At 42.0% G+C, this 21,925-nt stretch overlaps 1 long non-coding RNA gene across 1 annotated transcript in view; it reads right to left on the reverse strand.

Moving 5' to 3' along the window:
* LOC147575663 (uncharacterized) overlaps positions 1–21,925 on the reverse strand; it is a 72,617-nt gene that overhangs the window by 48,185 nt on the left and 2,507 nt on the right. The gene's annotated exons all lie outside the window — the stretch shown is intronic.

A 21,925-nucleotide genomic window follows, 5' to 3' on the forward strand; every position in this document is an offset into this window, starting at 1 on the left:
TGTCTCCACTCCTTGGCTAGAAGCCTCCTTACATTACCCCACGAGCTTATCAAACCCAGGAGGAGGGCGGGGCAGGATTTTCATCCCTGGGCCTGGGAAGTGTCCCACTGTGCATTCTCCCCAGTCTTAGCAAAACCTGGCTCCTTTTACTGCGTGGAGGCCATTTCTTAAATACAAACAGTTCTCCACTGGTGAAAAGTTCGATTTTAAAGTAATTGTTAGAAATACAGGATGCATCCCCACTGTCCCCCTCCAAAACAATAGCGGCCCTGGATCCAAAAAATTGTTATTCCTACAACTAGACAGCTCTGATCCACTGCTACTGCCATGAGAACCATTAAGAGGCAGAAAGATAAATCGTTTGAACTTTTAGAGACTGTGTTTACAGGAATGACAAGCAGGCCACTTGGAGCAGTTGAGCTCAGGGGAGAGGCATTGATTAGGAATAACCTGCCTACACGGTCAATGGCTTGACTGGTCTAAATCATCCTCACTCACACTGAAGAGAAGTATTCACTCTCGACTGCCATATTGTAAGGAAATGGGGACCTCGCATGTATCCACATGGGCCACATAGGTGAGACTCTCCCTTCACAGTCCACCTGAGTCATGGCCAAAGGCCTGTAGTCCCCAGGTGAGATTCCACCGACAGTTCACGTGAGTCTTGGCCAAAAGCCTATAGTCGCCTTAGGACGCTTGTGAGGGGTGCTCTATGGCCCCTGCCCCTCCCCGCCTTGTCTTGAAGCAGTTTCTCAGAGCCTCCCAGCTTCTGAAGAGCTGTGAGGCTTCTTTCCTCACCCCTCAGAATCGAGCTGCAGACCAAAAACCTGCTAAGCTGCTATCTAAGGCTGGCCCCTCAGCGACAAGGTGACTCGTTATGGACATTTTATTTTGGTGTCATCCTCTTTTGCACGTGGGATTATGTCCATGGGGAGCTGGCACTTTGGTTATTTTCCTTTCACTATCTATGTAACTAATAAACCATCTACATCCAGGACTATCTCATTGTATCTCTACCAGTCCAATCGGTCAGGCTTTGGCCTTGACCTTGCCTTGCCTTGTGTGGACTTGTCACATATTAGTTATTTATAATCCATTTGGGTAACAAGGAATTCCTTTGGGAAAAAAACAAAACAAAACAACCCAGGACCACTGTTATTAACTTTTCTGGGAGGAAGGGGAGTACTGCATAGCCCCTCTGAGAATGTGTTAAAAGACAGGAACACTTATCCTCAGAAAAATACACCTGCACAAACATTTGTATACATTCATTGGAAGTGGATATCCTGCACGGACCTCAGGCAAAACCCACTGTTCTAAGGGGATTAAGGTCCTATCAATCACCCGTGTTGTGAAATGAGACTGGTCTCCTCATATTTATTGAGGGCCCCCCTAAGCAGACACAATGTGAAGCACTCAGGATGTAATTATGGGCAAACACTGATTTCATGGAGCATGTAACTAGTCAGTCTAATGCGGAAGACAGACATGAATCATACAGTTGCGGACACAAATGTAAAATGCAACTGCAGGGGCTCATTCGACTCTTGATCTCAGGTTCATGAGTTTGAGCCCCATGTTGGGTGTAGAGATTACTAAAAAAAAATAAATAAATAAGCTTAAATAAAAAATAAATGAAATGCAACTGCGGTAAGTAAAATTAAAGGCACGTGGTGCCATGATGACATGTTTATAGGAGGGTTCAACCTGGCCAAGGAGATCAGAGACACATCCCCTGAGAAAATGAGGCTTTAGTTGAGAGATCAAGAACGGCAAAAATCAGGGGCGCCTGGGTGGCGCAGTCGGTTAAGCGTCCGACTTCAGCCAGGTCACGATCTCGCGGTCCGTGTGTTCGAGCCCCGCGTCAGGCTCTGGGCTGATGGCTCAGAGCCTTGGAGCCTGTTTCCGATTCTGTGTCTCCCCCTCTCTCTGCCCCTCCCCCGTTCATGCTCTGTCTCTCTCTGTCCCAAAAATAAATAAACGTTGAAAAAAAATTAAAAAAAAAAAAAATCAAAGCGGGCAACATGTGTCAAGGCCCTGTGTCACATGACAGTAGGAAGTCTGAGGGCTGAAGGAAGCCAGTGTGGCTGGGATACAGAGTAAGGACGACATGGATATAATGAGGCAGCAGAAATGACTAAGGCCCCCTTAGGGCCTTCAAAACCTCAATAAAGAGCTTTGACTATGCCTTAAGAAAAATGAGAAGATACTAAATTGGGGGCAGTGGAGTGGGAGTGCGGGGGGGTGGGGGACAGTGTGACAAGATGTGATTTGTGTTTCAAACTGTGACTGTGGTGTGGAGAACAGACTAGAATGGAGGAGACATGGGACGTCCTCTCAGAGCAGTAGGATGGGAGACAGGTGCAAGACTAGGGATCTGGAAGGCGGGGGCAGATTTGAGTTATTTAGGAGAGAGAATTGGCAGGACTTAGCTGAGACATGCTGGGTAGGTCTGAGCACTTTGGGTGGAGAGGGAAATTAGTAACTGAAGCATGGAACACTCCGAGCTCTGGTCCCAGGAGAGGCGCCAAAGCAGAATACGAAGAGTCCAGGAAGAAATGAACTCCTTTACCGCTTTTAGAGCAAGATCAGCCTTGGAGAGATTTCATAATGACTGAAGTTTGCACGTGCTTCTGTTCTAACCTGCCCAGCCACTCTTCATTTAATGGTACCTGTTCTCATTTCGCATGGGCTCTAGATTCTAGACTTAGAAAGAAACAGATGGCCCAACCTAACACCTTTATTTTCAGCTGAGGTTCAGAGGTGAAAATATTGCCCAAGACTTTTGACGTTCTTGTTTTAAATGAACAATAAATGTACTCCCAAAAATGTGTCCTGTTGCACACCAATCCCACGAGATACTCTCCAAATGTTTGGTAACATAAACTTGCAGACTACAGTCCTCTTTTGGATATTCATCATCTCATTAGCATATTAAAGGCTCAGAGCCGTCCCGCAGCCAAGAAACTTCTAAATCTATGTTACCCGAAGTGAACTTTCTTATCCTAATACCTGCTAAGGTGCACACCTTAGGAAACCCATTTTCAGACCTATACTATTATTTCTATATTCCAACCACATTATGGCCTGTAGAAGTTTCTGGGCCTGTCATCCTTTCTGGCATTCTTCCTTGATTCTTGGTCTCCAGAGTTCTCAAGCTGCCTTATGGCCGCTACTTTAGAATCCGACCTAGAGCTGTGTCCTCCCCTCAAATGCTGCATGCTGCCCAGTCACCCAACTGCTCTTTGGTTGCTTTCAAATCAGAAGTCTGTTGCCTCAGCACAGCCAATACCAGCAGTTAACGGAAGGAAAGCAATCTGCATAAACTAATTCACACTAACATATGAATAGTGACTAATAGCTTGCAACATTCTTCTCTTACCCCAAACAATCTCTCCTCATGGTGGTCTTTAGTGAACCAACACATCTAGGGCACACCAGGGGAAGGGATTTTAGGGCAAAGGAGCCACCATATAAGACACCAGCTCTGGTACTTAATCTCCTCTAAATGATTTCTCGGCTCCAAAAATCTCCATTTCATCTGTGCTTGAAAGCATAGGATCTATAAAATTCCAAGTTTTCCCATTATTGAGTCCCTCGCTATGCCGGGAACGCCAATCTGTGTGAGTAGCACAGAAAAGAACTGTTCGTGTTCCTCAAGTCACGTTGTCTGTGGGGAGGAAGGCCATGGGGAACAGGGCTCGTGGTGCAAGACTGCTTAGGAAGCAGACACTCGTGAACACATCTTGTTGTGGCGTGCGTAGTTTTATGAAGCCTTTGAAACACTACGGAAAGATAAAAAATGATATTTGTGAAGCGGTACCTAATACAAAGGGTAATATCATCTTGTCCAGAGTCTCTTTGTATCTGGGATGAGGCGAGCAGTGTTATAGTGTTATCTTCACTTGTTACTAGTGTTTTGGCTCAGTGCATTGGCCTGCATTGATCACGTCCCTCACTGGAGTCCTTAACACATTGCTGCCTCTTTTCACTTTGTTCAGCTTTTTTTTTTTTCATTGCTCAAGCCTGTCAAGGATGCTACCCAGCATAATCAGCTTATGTAGGTTTCTTGGGGCTTCCTTTTGGTCCAGCTGGGTTAGAAGAGCTACAGGGTGTTGCGGAGCTTACACGGTACCCTTTGCTGCAAAGAACCCCTTGGATATTCTCTTGAAATTGGCTGGGGTGGAGGTCGGGGGCTGGGGGGGTATCAGGCACAGACCCACAACCTTCAGAAGCACCAGCGGGTAAACCAATGGCCTCTCCTCTGGGAAATGACTTACTCCAATTTCTCTCTGTCAGGAACTCTTGACCACCAAGCAGATTGTCTAGGACCCCTGTTGTTTATCTTAAGAACATTTCCTTCCCTGAATTGTTGGGCAATAGCCCTCAATCTCTCACTGTTCGCAGCTCCTTCTGTTCCTATAAGATTTTCTGACTTTTCAACCAACCCCCACCTTATCCTTCCACTCTAGTCTTTGATGCTCTGGTCTCAGTACCAGTTGCTTCTAAGATTTCCCTCAGGGGCCACAGGCAAACCCCACTCCATCTCCTTGCTGTTTCTCTGCCTCTATCTCTACCTCTCTGTCTCTCTCTCTCTCTCTCTCTCTCTCACACACACACACAGATACACACACATGACCAAGCCTCAGACCCCACCTTAGAAAACACTCCTAGAAATATTGCTAGTATCTGGCATAATTTAAGCAGAACAACAAGATGTAAAGCCTGACAGTGTTCCTGGAAACAGAAGATCTTATTATTGCCAACAGTTTGAAATCTTCAAGCACTCACATTTTTCAAGCCACTTTGCCAAACAGCTATAAAGGACACAAGTCTGCATTATTTCAAGTCAGATTTTCAAAGTTCTTCACGAGAGGGGTTGCCTCTGGCCCGTGTCCAAACGGATGGGAAAATGCCAACAAAACACAGTGGAAAATATCTGTATAGCTTAGGTACTGAAGGGGAGACCAGGTTAATGAATGCCAGGTATAAATCATCCACACTAGCAATTTTATTGCTCTTTCCCCTGAGCTACAGTGCCTTAAACTTCTCCGGATTTGGCCTAAACAGAACATACCGAGCTTCGTTAGTAGGTTGGAGCTGTAATGAGAAGGGCTGCCATTTTTGTATGAGGTGAGTGGTGCTGGCACTTGGTGCAGTATTAACATGTATAATTATAAAACGCAGCCTGGGGGGAGAGGTCCAGTCCCAAAATAAGTACCGTTCTAAAAACCAAAGCCTCAGAGGCCTTCTTAGTTCTGAGTCTTTGCTCTTATCCTGTCTTCTCCGAAATGTAATATCATATCTTTCAGTATTCCACTCACATTGGTTCAAGCCTGAAAACAGTGGCTTCTGTTTCCATTTGGTTGATCGTGTTGGCAATTATGCACAGGGGGACAGCCATGGGAGTAAGGAATAGGGAATCCCATGATCCCTTGTGAGAGAAGAAAGTTGACTCGGGTATTTGACAGGGAGGGCACAAGGAAGGGTGGATTTGAATATCAGAGGTTTGGTCCACTTATCCCTTCAATGCCTGGCAGGACCCCCCTTTCCCACCAGATTGGAGGGGGGAGCATATACTGGGCTGAACCAAGAAATAAAATACCCCAACCTCCCTCTAATCCTTTACCAGCTTACATTCCTGGCATCAAAGGTCATAAGCATTTTTTCCATCCTTCTTCAAAACTGACTCTCTGTTCATTCATTCACACAACCACAGGGCCTAGGCAACAGGGGGAGGGGGGTGTGCAATACTGCAGAGAGCAAAGCCCTAAAATAAGAAGGGAAGCAGTATAAAGGTAACTCGTAAACCCTTGACCTTCTGGATCTTAGTAAGCCAAGTCACTTAAAGGAAATTTCCAGGGCCCTCGATTTGACGTATAGGTATGGGTTATCATAGGTAACCTAAGACCTATCTTAGATTGGTCTTAAGAATAGCGATAGTTATAAAAGGAGGGAACTGGACCAGGTAATTGTTGATCTTTCCAACTCTGCCATGTTCCGATTCTCAGGAATTTTTAAGATTGGAGTCCAGACTTTTCAAAACCTTGGAAACAAAATAGGAAGGCAAGCTAGGCAAAAGCCCTAGGAGGTAAGCAAGTCTATAGTTCACAGAGAGGCCACTGAAAACAGAGGACTTACTGGCTCTCCCATGACTTCATCTGGTCTAAGATAATGTAACCAGGTATATCTAGGTGTGGCTAGTTGCCAAGATCGCCTCAGCGTTCCCTGCCTCTTGGTATCCACATGTTGTATATGCTCCTCCCACACTGACCGGGAGGTCTGTGTATACCCAACAGGTCTGTATACCCAACAGGATGTTGCACAACTGGTGATCTGCAGAACCGATTTTATGCTAGATTAGAAAAGACATGGTATCTTCTGTCCCTCTGCTGAATCACTTGCTTTGAACCCAGCTGCCATGTCAACAGGACCCTCAAGGACTCTCTTTTTTTAAATGTTTATTTATTTATTTTGAGAGAGAGAGAGAGAGAGAGATCACTAGCAGTTGAAGAAAGGGTGATGTACTCACCTTTTTTTTTTTTTAATCCATGATTAATGTCATGGGTACATTTTCACAACCAGCTCTTTAAATAATGTTCTAGGAACCTGGAAGAGGAGCTGAGCTCCCCCAAAGCCATTCTTTAGCACCATCCCTGGTCTGCACCTCTTGGCTGTATCAGGTAATCAGCTGTACAAAGAAAACAAAACAAAAACAAAACAAAAACAAAACTCTAGAAAACTATCCATCCAAAATTGTTGCCATTCAGTTTGACTCCTAAAGTCTTCTGAAATGGTGTTAATAAAACATTTTAAAATAACGGCTTACTTCACCTCTTTAGCCAATGCTGTTTTGAAAATTTTGAAGTATTTACAAATATCCATTCCAGCATACTCACAGGCATGTTAATGTTATCTCTGCAGTATTGTTGAATTAATTTACTCATTGGGACACATCTAGTTTCTAAAGGTTCCATGGGCTTGCCCAAAGGTACTGAGTGTTAACTGATACTTGTGCAAATAGCAGAGAGACAAAAAACAAAAACCAACTATGCCCATGTTTAGTTTGGTGTTGTCTGGACTTCAAAGTCACCCAGAGTTCTGGCATCAGCCCCACAAGTAATTTTCCCAAACACAGACCAAGGAACTTCCCCCAAAAGACTGAACTTCAAATGGAAAAATAAATACGGAAAATAAGAAGAGGAAACGTTGTAGTCCCCAGCCCCAAAGAGGATTTATAAAAACCAATGGCAAATATTCAGTGAGCACTCAGCAGACCAAAACATCAGGAAAAGATACAGACGAGTGTCTAGGTCTCATTGAAAGAAGGGTCCTGATAAGGCCTCTTTGCACAACTACGTTGCCCATATTCCTTGCGATCTTATAAGTCTGCATTTAAAACATGTGAAAATTGGGAGTGAGATGTACGCGTAAATATTTTTGCTCAACCTTCTGGTTCTCTGGTGCATGGCTGTGACCTGACAGATCAGAATGGACAGGACACGAAGCAAGCTGAGCTCCCAGAGAGACACCTACTAGCTGACAAAGCTCCAAGGTTATCTTGGTTGACCAGCAGTTCCCAACAGTTGCTAACCAGATCATCTAACACTGATAACACCTTTTGTTCCTAGAAAGCAGGGGCTCCCATAGGTTCCTGGTAACAAGAATCAGAAATGGGTATGAGGAGTGCCTGGAGGCTTCCTCAGTAGAGCATACAACTCTTGATCTCAGGGTTGTGGGTTCGAGCCCCATGTTGGGTGTAGATTATTTAAAAGTCTAAAAAGAAAAAAAAGAAAACAAAAGAAAGGAAAAGGAAAAGGAAAGGAAAGGAAAGGAAAGGAGTACGCATCCTTAAACTACATAATAAATTAATGATTTTGAAGTTGCAAAAAGAGGCTGTACTAACAAAGTGAGGGGCTAAAAGTGGATTATTTGCAAGCACAGATGTATTGCTTTTCTGACTATAGTTTAGCTGCCCATCACCTGGTCCCCGATCTTTGTGACTCGGTGAAGCAAGGACACCGTGGTTGCATGTTATTATAAATGGATACCACGTGGTGTGGGGAAGAGAATATAGAAATGACTCACAATTCCTCGGGGATAAACCATTTTTCAGTTAAAATGGAACTAGTCCAAATTAGATCACTGGTCAACTCCTTGATTCTTCTAGGTGTAGAAACCCACCTATCTGCCTGTGGGCAAAGCTAAAACTAGAATCCTAATCACTTCTATACTTCTATACTTCACTTCTATACTTCAGTTATATACTTCTAATTTTCTATAATTCAATCTGTTAAAAGTCAGTTTTCTTGCTAGGCTTCTCTGACTATATTTGCTCTTTCTCCTCTGTGGTACCTAGATTTCAAACAAACTTGACAGTGATGTGCAATAGTGATTGTCCCCAGTGTGCCTCTTCCTAAATAAAGCACGCCGTGCAGATGGATTGTGGGTCCTGTGAACACTTAGAAACCCTGCAAAAATGTCCAGTATCAAATGATGGAGATATCTCCAACAATATTTGTCTGGGAGACTTATGGAAAATTCACTCCTGGGGAAGAAATGATGTCAACCTCTTTTCTAAATACCGTTGTAGATGGAAGAATAAGAAATGGGGGGATGAAGGGATGGAAGCTGTCTCTAGGTGCCAGAAGATAAAGGGGGGAAGGAAGGCCCCCAAAAGGGGTGTACGATTAGAAGAGTGAGTTAAGGGCAGCCCAGACAGATTTCATCTTGCTTCACAATTTTGCCAAGGGCAAAACTGAATCTGAATGCGGCAGCCTCCAGAGGGCATGGCGATCTGTAACCCATGTTCAGGGCTCCTCTGCGCTTTCTCCTGGTTGGGTGAATGATATCACTGACAAGTCGTCTTCAATTACGTCAGGAGTTTCAGGGACAGGGAGAGACGTCAGCAGAATGTAGAAGAGACTAAGAGGCAATGTTCCTTGGGATCCATTCTCAGTTCTATCACTGACTCACAGGGAGACTTTATTATCTCCATTGTTATTAGGGCAATTTTTATTGAGGATTGATACAATACTCAAGATCTGGAGGTCAGCCCAGGACCTCTCCTTGCTTAATATCTAAATTAAATGTGAAACTTTCTTTGAGATACCATTAAAGTGATGTGGTTATAAAAATCTAAAAGTGGAGTTGGAAATTTTGACAAATTGCCCTCTTTTGAAAACATCTGAAGTTTAGAGGGACACCTGGGTGGCTCAGTCAGTTAAGCCTCAGACTTCGGCTCAGGTCATGATCTCCTGGTTTGTGAGCTCAAGGCCCACACCGGGCTCTCTGCTGTCAGCCCAGAGCCTGCTTTGGATCCTCTGTCCGCCCCCCCCCCCCCCCCCCCGCCCTCTGCCCCTCCCCTACTCTCTTTCTCTCTCTCAAAAACAAATAAAAACAGGGGTGCCAGGGTGGCTCAGTTGGTTAAGCCTCCGACTTCAGCTCAGGTCATGATCTCACAGTTTGTGGGTTTGAGCCCTACATCAGGCTCTATGCTGACAGCTCAGAGCCCAAAGCCTGCTTTGGATTCTGTGTCTTCCTCTCTCTCTGCCCCTCCCCTGTTCATGCTCTGTCTCTCTCTGTCGCAAACATAAACGTTAAAAAATTTTTTTAAAAATAAATAAAAACATAAAAAATTTAAGTTTATTGGGATGAAATTTATGTAACATAAAAATAATCCTTTAAAATGAACAATTTGGGGCCCGTGGGTGGCTCAGTCGGTTAAGCTCGGTTAAGCGGCGTCCCACTCTTAATCTCAGCTCAGGTCATGAGCTCAAGGTTGTGAGTTCAAGCTCCACACTGGGCATGGAGCTTACATACAAAAATAAACAGATAAAGTGAACAATTCACTCACATTTAGTACATTCACAATGCTATACAACCATCACCTCTGTCTTGTCCCAAAACATTTCTAAGCCCCCAAAGTCAAACCCCTCCCCCAGTTAGTAGTTTTCTCTAGTCCCCAGCAACCACCCATCTTTGTTCTGTCCCTATGGATTTATCTATTCTAGATATTCTGCATAAATGGCATTATAAAATACATGACCTTTTGTGCCTGGCTTCTTATGTCATTCCTTTTTACGGCTGAGTAATATTCCATTGTATGTATAGACCACATTTTGGGTTTTTGCTTGTTTTTGAAAGAGAGAGAGAGAGACACAGACAGACAGACTGTGAGCAGGGGAGGGGCAGAGAGAGAGGGAGACACAGAATCTGAAACAGGCTCCAGGCTCTGAGCTGTCAGCACAGAGCCCAACGCAGGGCTTGAATTCATGATCTGTGAGATCGTGACTGGAGCCAAAGTCAAATGCTTAACCAACTGAGCTACCCAGGTGTCCTGACCACATTTTGTTAATCCATTTATCTGATGGCGGAAATTTGGGCTGTTTCCACCTTTGGGCTACTGTGCACCACCCCCCCTTTTTAAGTTCTATCCCTCACTCCCAACCCTCCCTCCCACCCCTCACTCCATACTTTCTCCTTTCCTTATTGTATATTCTTCCCTTTGGAAAACACGCATTATTGGGAGCTTATCTCCAGGGGCGTTCTGGAGGGCTCAGAGCAGAAGAGAGGGTTGTAGTCAGAAAATAAGGAAGGAGAAGAGCTTGGGAAAGGAGAATGAAGGTAGGAGGGTCGGACCAAGAACAACCAGCAGACATACCCAGGTGAAGCAGGAAGCACAGGAAACAGATTGAGGGAATAGATTTTCTGGTGAGTATCTGTCGCTGTCTAAAAGGCTCAGCAGAAGTTTCTTCAAAGACACTTGAAGTCTGGTTGAAAGTTCACTTATGCTTTTTCTCCTACTGTCCTCAGGAGAGCATCATCCAAAACGATGGTGTTTTAACAGATGTCAAGAAGGCTTCCTACATACCAGCACCACCCCCCGCCCCCGCCCAAGGTTTCTCTAAGTATTATTAGTCTAGATAGGTTCACAAAATAGTATCAGTTTAAATCCTTTTAAATCCTAAGACAGTCTTTTGGAGAGAGAACTGCACATCAGAAAAGGATCTCAGTAATAACTAACTGAAGAAAATACTGGCTTCTATCTTCCTTGAGGATTCCCCATTAAAGGAACCGTTCAGTTAGCGTCAGACTAATGACTAGTTATTTTTGTCACTGAGATGATGGTTCTAGATCATCTTAAAAAACGAAAGGAAAGAAAAGGGGGAGAAACAATTTTAAGATAAGCCAAACCAGACTCAGCTCATAAAGAAGAAAGAGGTCCATCTGTGAATGTGACTATGCCCTGCATGTTTTCTTTTAAAATTAATGCAGAAGGAGAGAAGTTAAAAAGTGGGGGAAGAGTATGTGTTTTCCTTCCTTTTTGCTAACATGTGTATTACTGAATCCAATCCTATTTCTTCAAATTGTTTAAAATATTTGTAGAAATACTGTTTCAGTGGTATAATCATGCCCTACATGATTAAGCAACTCAGTCTGTCAGTCTGTCAGCCGGTCTCGAAAAGAAGATTCAAGTACAACGCTTTCTGAAGCCCGTAAAACAGTGTTCTTCTCCAATGTCAGAGAGTGTGTGTATAACTTCTACATAATTTAAAAATCACCTCTGGCATATGTCTCAACCAGAAGCCCAGATTCTCTACTGCTGATCAGAAAACAGATACAGTGGCGATCTTTGCTTTAAAAAGACATAGTGACAATCCTTGCCATAAAGACACAGTAGCAATTTTGGGTGCTAGAAAGATACAGTAGTAGGGGTGCCTGGCTGGCTCAGTCATAGAGCATGTGACTCTTGATCGTAGGGTTTAAGTTCAAGCCCCACTTTGGGTGTAGAGATTACTTATAAATAAAATCTTTTCAGAAAATTAAAAAATTAAATAAAAAGATACAGTAGCAATTTTTGACGCTTTCACTGGTAACCCTATAACTCAACAATCTGACATCAAAATCCTCTCAACTCCTCTCAACATCCAGTGGGAAGGAAGCAAGTGATACAAGGATTCCATTTGGACAGTATTACACTTTTTCCATGGGACACAACATGGGTAGCAGACAACAGAACCCATTGGTTCCGAAGCCTAAAATCAACATTTAAATTCCAAGGGGATGAAATCAAGGAGGTCATTAAAAAAAAAAGACATCTCAACCATAGCTACAATGCCTGAAGGCCAGCAAGATCGAGATCTGAAACACTGACTTTCGAAGGGTGGTCCCCAGACCTGCCACACCAGCAGAGTCACGTGTTTTCCTAAGGGTTTTTGGAAGCATAAAAGTAATCTACACGTTGTGAGAAGGAAAGAAGCCACACAATTTAACGGAGCTAGAAAGGTTTTTCTGCTGGGACAGCTGCCACTGGAGGGGTGACCTGTAGCATTTGCATATTAATTATGACCATTTTGTCTCCAGCCCAGAAGTTGTGGGAAAAGAAGAGAAGTTCAGAGGGATGTGCCGGGCCAGAGATAAGGGGGTTACAGTGCCAAGTGGGAAAGTTTCTACAGCAGTATTTCAGTTTGGCTCTTGTTTGGGAGATGCACTGATTTTTAAATATATTTTTATAAGTGACATTTCGGAGAGATTTAGGGAGATCTTAAAAGTAAAACAAAGCAAATAACTTATTTTTTTAGAATCTCACTACCCAGACTGTTAACAACTGCTCAGCTTTCTTCGAGTTTCTTTCTAGTCTTCTTCCTACGTGCTTTTATAAGATTTAGGACATTTTTAAAAAATTTACAACACATTTTTCCATCTGGATCGAGATGCCATTGACGTATGACACTGTGTAGGCTTAAGGTACGCAACGGGATAATGTAACACACACGTCTATTGTGAAATTACTACCACAAGAAGCACAGTAAGGTTAGCCAACACATTCGTCGCTTTGCATAGTTATTTGTGTGTGTATGAGAACTTCCTTAGAGGTGAATCATAGGCTGGGCTCATCCTCAGCTTTACTAATTATTCCCAAATTGCTCTCGAAAGTGGTTTTAAGAATTTACTCTGTTGGGGCACCTGGGTGGCTCAGTCGGTTAATCGTCTCCGGCTTCAGCTCAGGTCATGATCTCGCAGTCTGTGAGTTCGAGCCCCACATCGGGCTCTGTGCTGACCGCTCAGAGCCTGGAGCCTGCTTCGGCTTCTGTGTCTCCCTCTCTCTCTGCCCCTCCCCTGCTCATGCTCTCTGTCTCAAAAATAAATAAAAACATTAAAAAAAAAAAAGAATTTACTCTCTTACCAGTAACATGGGAGTGCTCTTAGTGTTTCACACCCTCACCACAGTGCTCGGCATGGTCAGACTTTTTAGATTTTGCCTTTCTGATATGTGTGATGTCACCATGTTGCTTCCATTTCCACGTTCCTGGTAGCACATTGCGGAAAGCATCTTTTCATGTTTTTCAGCCATCTCAATTTCCTTTTTACTATAGTGTCAGTCTGTAGCCTTTGCCCAGATTTCTACTGAGTGACCTTTTTCCTACTGGTTTTTAGGGTCTCTCTATAAATTCTAGTTACTAATCCTTTACAAATATCTTCCCCTAGTGACTAGGTGGCTCAGTCGGTTAGGCATCCAACTCTTGATTTTGGCTCAGGCATGCTCTCGCTGTTCTTGGGATCGAGCCCTGCATCAGGCTCTGCACTGACAGCGAGGAGCCTGCTTAGGATTCTCTCTCCCCGTCTCTGTCTGCCCCTCCCCACTCCCACTCACACTCGCTCTCTCACCCTCACTCTCAAAAATAAATAGTTAAAAACAAACTTGAGAATAAAAAAATTAAAATAATAAAAATAAATACAAACAAACAAAAAAACAAATATCTTTATCGGGGCACCTAGGTGGCTCTGTCGGTTGAGCGTCCAACTTCGGCTCAGGTCATGATCTCATGGTTCCTGGGTTTGAGCCCCGCGTCGGGCTCTGTGCTGACAGCTCAGATCCTGGAGCCTGCTTCCGATTCTGTGTGTCCCTCTCTCTCTGCCCCTCCCCACCTTGTACTCTGTCTCTCTCTTCCAAAAATAAATTTCTAAAAAAATATCTGGACTTGTTCTTTAACTTTGCTACAATGTGCTTTTGTTGTTGTTGTTGTTTTGTTTTGTTTTAGCAGGGGTGGGGGCGGGCAGAGGGAGAGACAGAGAGAGAATCTCAAGCAGTCTCCACACCCAGGGCAGAGCGCGAAACAGGGCTCAATCCCATGAACCATGAGATCACAACCTAAGCCAAAATCAAGAGTCTGGATGCTTAAATGACTGAGCCACCCAGGCACCCAGCTATGATGTCTTTTGTTGAACATTTTTAGTTTTAACACTGTAAATCTCATTAATCTTTTAAGTTTGTGCTTTCTATGTCTTTACTAAGAAATTTCCATATTGATATCATAAAGATACTCTCCTATATTTTCTTTTGGGAATTTTATTTTCAAATATATGGCATTAATCCTCCTAGGATTTATTTTTCTGAATGGTATAGATGGGGATCTAATTTTTATACACAAGGACATTTATCACCTTTCAAAATAAGCATGAGCCTGTGCCAGGGTGCTCCCGATCTTGCACTCTCTCTAGACTTAATCAGATTGAAGAATTTTCCTTCTTTTCCTAATTTGCCAAGATTTTCTGCCATGAATGGATGTTTTACCAAGTATCATTTCTGCATCTAGGTAGATGATTATATGCTTTTTCTCCTTTATTCTTTTAACAGGCAAATTACACTGTTAGTTTTGCTTGATAAATGGTGTGTTACTTTTACACATTGCCAGTTTGGTTTGCTAATAATTTATTTATGATGTTTGTATTTATGTTCATGAGTAAAATTGGTCTGTAACTTTCCTTTCTCATTAGGTCTTTGTGAAATTTTGATATCAAGGTTACATTTGCCTCATAAAATACATTGGGGATTTTCCCCTTTTTTTCCTTTCTCTAAAAGAGCTTAAGGTCGTTCATTTCTCCCTTAATTGTTGGTAGAACTCACAAGTAAATCCAACTGAGCCTGGTGTTTTCTTTCTGGCAAGATTTTAAATTACTGATTTAATTTCCTTAATATTTAGACATGTTCAAGTTTTCTATATGATCTTGCCAGTTTGGGTGAGTTGTATATTTTTAGGAATTTGTCTACTTTGTCTAAATTTTCAAACTCAACATATATGCAAAATGGCTCATGATATTCTCTTAACATTTAGATAGTTATCATTTACTTATTAGATCTGTAATGATGACCCTTTTTTCATTCCTAAGATCGGTTGTATGTGTTGTCTTTCTTTTTTTAATGGATTCAGATCACCAGGAGATTCCCATGTTAGGAGTCTTTTTAAAGAATCAACTCTTGGCCTTGTTGATCTCCTTTACTATATATTTGTTTTCTATTTCATTGATTTCTATTGTTATTGCTTTTATTTTTATTAATTTCTATTTTATACTTTCTTTGGGTCTGTCATTCTTTTCGTAACTTCTTGAGATGCACAGTTAACCCTTCAATTCAGCCTTCCTTTTTTTCTCACACATCCTTTTTTTTTTTTTAAGTTTTTATGTATTTATTTGGGGGAGGGGAAGGGGCAAATAAAGAGGGGGAGAGAGAATCCCAAGCAGGCTCCACATTGAGCAGGGCTCAATCCCACGACTGTGACATCATGACCTGAGCTGAAACCAAGAGTTGGCCACTCACCTGACTGAGCCACCCAGGTGCCCACACATGCTTCTAATGTTATGAGTTTCTCACTAAATATTTACATATTTAGTTACATCTTGCAAATTTTGATGTGTCATATTTCATTATCATTCTGATTGAAATATTTCTTCTTTGATCTATGGGTATTTAGAAGTGCATTACTTAATTTCTAAACATATAAGGATCTACTAGTAATCTTTTGATTTCTAAATTCCACTGTGGTTAGAAAACATACTCTATATGATTTAATCCTTTCTTGAGCCCTGCTTGATGGTCAATACACATTAGTTTTTACAAATGTCCTTCGAGATTCTCTTCTCTTTTCACTTAATACCTATTTTAATAGTTATTTTCACTGAAGAATTATAGAAGGGAAATTGTCATAAACTTTTTATGTTAGAAATTTTCTTTATATAACCCTTAATCTTTTTTATTGAAGTATAGTTAGCATGCAATATTATATTAGTTTCAGGTGTACAACATAATGATTCAACATTTATGTACATTATGAAATGATCACAGTAAGTCTAGTTATCATCTGTTGCCATAGAAAGTTATTACAATATTTTTTCGAAAGATTCTTTTTTTTAAGTTTATTTTATGTATTTATTTTGAGAGAAAGAGAGAGAACAAGCGGAGGAGGGGGCAGAGAGAGAGGGAGAGAATCCCAAGCAAACTCCGTGCTTTTAGCATGCAGCCTGATGTGAGGCTCGATCCCACAAGCCGTGAGATCATGACCTGAGCCGAAATCAAGGATCAGACACTTACCTGACTGAGCCGTCCAGGCAAAGTTATTGCAGTATTAGTGAGCATATTTCCTACCTTTACTTCCCATTCCCACGACTTACTTATTTTATAACTGGAAGTTTGTACCTCTTAATCCTCTTAACCTATTTTGCCCACCTTCCTACTACCCTTCCCCTCTGGAAACTACCAGTTCTCTGTATTTATGAGTCTGTTCCTGCTTTGTTTTGTTTGTTCATTTGTTTCGTTTTTCAGATTCCACATATAAGTGAAATCGTATGGTATTTGTCTTTCTCTGACTGGCTTATTTCACTTACTATTATACTCTCTAAGTCCATGTTGTCTCAAATGGCAAGATCTATAATTCTTTATGCCTGATTACACACACACACACACACACACACCACCCCACATCGTCTTTATCCATTTATCTGTTGATGGACACTTAATTTGCTTCCATATCTTGGCTATTGTAAATAATGCTGCAATGAGCAGAGAAGTGCACGTATATTTTTTTATTGGTGTTTTTGTTTTCTTTAGATGAATTCCCAGAAGTGGAATTGCCAGATCACATGGCAGTTCTATTTGTAGTTTTTTGAGGAATGTCCATACTGTTTTCCACAGTGGCGGCACCAACTTACATTCCGACCAATAGTGCACAAGGGTTCTCTTTATTCCACATCCCAGCCAACACTTGTTATTTCTTGTCTTTTTAGTAACAGCCATTCTGACAGGTGTGAGGTGGTATCTCATTGTGGTTTTGATTTGCATTTCCCTGATGACGAGTGATGTTGAGCATCTTTTCATGTGTCTGTTGGCCATCTGTACGCTTTTAGAAAAATGTCTATCCAGTAAGTCCTCTATTTTCTAAAAAAATCTTTTAATGTTTATTTCTTTTTGAGAGACAAAGAGAAACAGAGTGCAAATGGGGGCGGGACATAGAGAGAGGGACACACAAAATCTGAAGGAGACTCCAGGCTCTGAGTTGTCAGCACAGAGCCTGACACGGGGCTCAGACTCACACACTGTGAGATGGTGACCTGAGCCGAAGTCAGATGCTTAACCAAGTGAGCCACCGAGGTGCCACTCTGCCCATTTTTTAATCAGACTGTGTGTGCGTGTGTGTGTGTGTGTGTGTGTGTGTGTGTGTGTGTTGAGTTGTAGGAGTTCTTTTGTATTTTGGATATTAACCCCTTATTGGATATATCATTTGTAAATATCTTCTCCCATTCAGTAGGTTGTCTTTTCATTTTGTTGATGGTTTCCTTCACCGTGCAAATGCTTGTTATTTTGATGTAGTCCCATTTGTTTATTTTTGCTTTGATTCAGGCACAGATCCAAAGAAAATATTGCTAACACCAATGATTTGACCCTCAATCTTGGAAGATAACTTAGCTGGCATAAAATTCCAGGTTAAAGCATTTTTTCTAATACTTTGTTTCTGTTCTATCTTGGCTAATGAGAAGCTGGCTGTCAGTCTGACAGTCACTTCTTAGTAACTCCATCTTCTCTCACTGAGAACTTTTAAGGCTTATCCTTATTCTTGATCCTTTGTAGTAACACTAGGTGAAGATACATCCTTATCTTCTGGCTCGGTACTTAGAGTGCACTTTGGGTTATTCTTAACTTTCATTCAGAGTCCTCACAATTGCTTGCTCCTTGTTCCCCTAGAATAAAGGGTTCTGCACACTTTTTCTGCAAAGGACTAGATAGTTAATATTTTAGGCTTTGCTGGACACATATGGTTTCTGTCACATTTTCTTCTTCTTTCTGTAACAATTTTTTCAAAGTGTAAAAACCATTTTTAGCTCATAAGTAGCACAAAAAACTTGTCAACTCCCACCTGGGAATCCCAGTCATAACTTCCCACTCCACCAGCATACATCACTCCTATTCTTCCTCTCCTTCCCAGGGACCCCAGCTTCTCATTCAAGAGCTACACACACACATCTCCTCACTGCTACAAACCATCACCTGCTTAATAGGAGTTAGTTTAAGTCACTTGAAATCCAAGGTTTCTGCAGAAATGTAAGCCTGACACCCAGAACTGTGATTCTGAACAAGTCTTAAGGGAGGCATGGCTTACTGCAATGCTATTCGAATTTTCTTTGAACTTTTACCATAGTAAAATATACATTTGCATTGTTACCCAGTATACATATGCATACGACACACATATTTGAAACCAGAGTTCCATGAAACAATACGATACCTACTCTTATCTCCTGCAGTGTACCCTTTTCATTCTATTCTATTTCATTTTTATTTTTTTAATTGGTTTAAATATTTACTTATTTTTCAGAGAGAGAGAGAGAGAGAAAGTGTGAGTTGGGGAGGAGCAGAGGCTGAGACACAGAATCGGAAGCAGGCTCCAGGCTCTAAGCTGTCAGCACAGAGCCTGACACGGGGCTCAAACCCACTAACTTTGAGATCATGACCTGAGCTGAAAGTGGATGCTTAACCGACTGAGACACCCAGACACCCCTCTATTTCATTATTTTTAAAGGGATGTCACCACTCCCTAAATTGCTTTTATGACCACTAATAAGTTGAGGCTTCCAATTTGAAAAACGCCGGTCGATAATATTCTTTTTAGAACACTGGGAGTTAAATGGAGTTTCGTGGGCTGGCCTGGGACTCTAACCATCATGTACAACATTGTTTCACTGCAAAATGTATTCTTATTTCCTAACAACTGGGTTAGAATCCAATTTGGGGAACTCAATCCATCTGTAAGCAGGGGACTGCCAAGGTCTAACTCAGGAACATTTTTATATTAGGAGTTCATTTAGACCCAAACAAGTAGAAGCTGACAACCTTCCTAAAGTAATTCCAATACACTTGTCTGCTCGGGAATAGAGCTTATCGAGAAGTGGTCAACCTTAGCATTTTTGCAACTTCTTTTCCCTTTGAAAAATGACTTCATTTGAATTTCTGAAGACAGCACAGAAGTGATTCATTTTCCCCATAACACATGGATTGGGAGTTATTTTAACGTGTTTGCTACAAAATTTAAGTCTGCAGTTGCCCAAAGGGTTTTTGAAATCTACCAGTTTTTGTTCCTACAGTTCTAGCTGTTTCTCAGGCAAGACCGTTCCTGTCCTAACTGGTCCTAATGGAAAGAAAGAGTCAGGTAATCTGGCAGTACGGAGGCTCCTCAAAAGATTAAAAATAGAACTACCGTATGACCCAGTAATTCCACTACTGGGGACTTACCCAAAAGAAATGAAAACTAATTCAAAAAGATATATGAACCCCTATGTTTATTGCAGCATTATTTACAATAACCAAGACATGGAAGTAACTCAAGCGTCCATCGACAGTTGAATGGATAAAGAAGATATGATACATATATAAACAGAGTATTACTCAGACATAAAAATAAGAATGAAATCTTGCCATTTGCAACAACGTGAATGGACCTAGAGGGTGTAATGCTAAGTGAAATAAGCTATCATATGATTTCGCTCATATGTGGAATTCAAGAAACAAACGAATACACAAAAAAAGAGACAAACAAAAAAACCCAGACTGTTAAACACAGAGGACAAACGGGTGGTTGCCAGAGGGGAGGTGGGGCGGGGGGGATAGGTAAAATAAAGGGGATTAAGAGTACACTTACCTTGCTGAGCACTGAAAAACATACAGAATTATTGAATCATTATATTGTACACCTGAAACTAGCATAACACTGTATGTTAGTTACACTCGAACACAAAAACAAATAAATAAAAATTTTTTTAAAAAATCAGGCAGTTTGGGAAATATTTCTCCATGCACCCAAAATTCATCAAAGGTATATTTAGGAATTTTCAGAATATCGTTAGGAATGGTAGAGGCTGGCTTTATTTTTAGGGGTTTGCAAGTCCTTTTACTCTATTTTATATAAATTAGACAATAGTCTAATCCAATGAATTCTCAACTGTGTGCGCATCATCAGGCTTCTTTTAAACACGTATAATCTTTTTATATAATTAGTTCAGAAAATACAGGGGTTTGGAAGTACATGGGTGTATTCTACCAATTTTCATCACTTTTAAAATATACCCTCATTTACTTTTTTCTACCCCTCAAAAATAAAAGCTAAATATCCCTCCCTGGTAGCAAACACAAGCCATATAGCTTCTGTCCAGGGTGACAACACAGAGAGAAGCACGAACTGCTTGCCCATGAGCCGATGGATACTCCTGGAGGCTGTAAGCAAAAGCCTAGGTTTCTCCTCCAGGAGACCATACGCCCGACAGTCGCCAGACTATATTTATCCCGGGGCTTCTGATCTGAATCTCCCTGTGAGAGGGCACTGAAGGCCCCAAACGTCACATGAGAGGCATGAAGAGAAGATTTCAAGCCTCTAAAATTCTCCTCTCATCCCATCGTAAGATCCTTTAGCCTCTCAGACTATCATCTCGGGCCAGTTCCTTAACTTTCTAAGTAAGCTTCAGTTTCCTCATCTACAAAAAAGAAATCAATGTAGCCATCTACTTTGGGGACAGAGAAGATTCGGTTCACTGATATGAGAGAAATAACTTCTTTCAGTGTCCGGCACATGGTGAGCCATTCAATAAATTCTAGTTCTCCCCCTAACTTTTTTGTTCCAGATTCTCATTGTATTTTTATTTATTTATATTTTTGAGAGAGAGAGAGAGAGAGGGTGCAGTGAGCTAGAGGTAGAGAGAGAGGGAGAATCGCATGAGGGGCAGAGAGAGAGAGAGAAAGGGAGAGAGAGAAAGGGAGAGGGAGAGAGGGAGAGGGAGAGAGGGAGAGGGAGAGAGGGAGAGGGAGAGAGGGAGAGGGAGAAGGAGAGTCAAGCCCCCTAGTGTGGGACTCGAACTCACCAACCGTGAGATTATGACCTAAACCTAGGTCAGATGCTTAACCGACTGAGCCACCCAGGCACCCCAGGTTCTCATCTTAAAATAAAATTTCAAAAACTCTATCTGCTGGGGCTTCCAGTTCAAGGTGAGTCACTGAACACTGGCATCTGCTTTCCCTCCCTCGTTCTGCTTCTTCTGCCATGCCTTCCACTACACTTGAGATGTCAACCAAATGGAAATAAAGGAATAAATCCATAACAGCAAAGAGAATAAGAGAGGGACCACCATTGGCCATTTCAGTGAAGGGAACACCACCTCCGACTGATGACAGCCTCACCAGCCTCCAGCATCAGAGAGGGAAATAAAGTTGGGCACAAAGGAAGGAAGTGGCTGGGAGCAGTCTCCTCCGAGTGGCAACAAAGTCATGACTCGGGAGCTGCAAAGAAGGACAACAATCCTAATATGCAGTGTAAAAACAGACTATTAGTTTTCAAACTTTAAAATCCACTCATGGAAGATTTCAATGTAAGCATAGAACAGAATGCAGTATTGTCGACCTTGACTTGAGGATGTGTGTAGTGCGTTAGGAGCAAGGGCTCTGGAGCTAGGGTCTGGATTTCAAGCCCAGCTCTGTCTTCTTGAAATGACTCTCAAGTAAAGACCAGAGGGAGTGGGGCGTGTGCATACTGGGAGGAAATGCATTCCAGGCGTTAGGAACAGCAAGGAAGAGGAAACTGAGGCAGAAGGAAACCTGGTGCGTTTG

This window comes from Puma concolor, chromosome D3, assembly GCF_028749965.1.
Source record: "Puma concolor isolate L17-30 chromosome D3, mPumCon1.1.hap2, whole genome shotgun sequence".
In the NCBI taxonomy this organism is placed as follows: domain Eukaryota; kingdom Metazoa; phylum Chordata; class Mammalia; order Carnivora; family Felidae; genus Puma; species Puma concolor.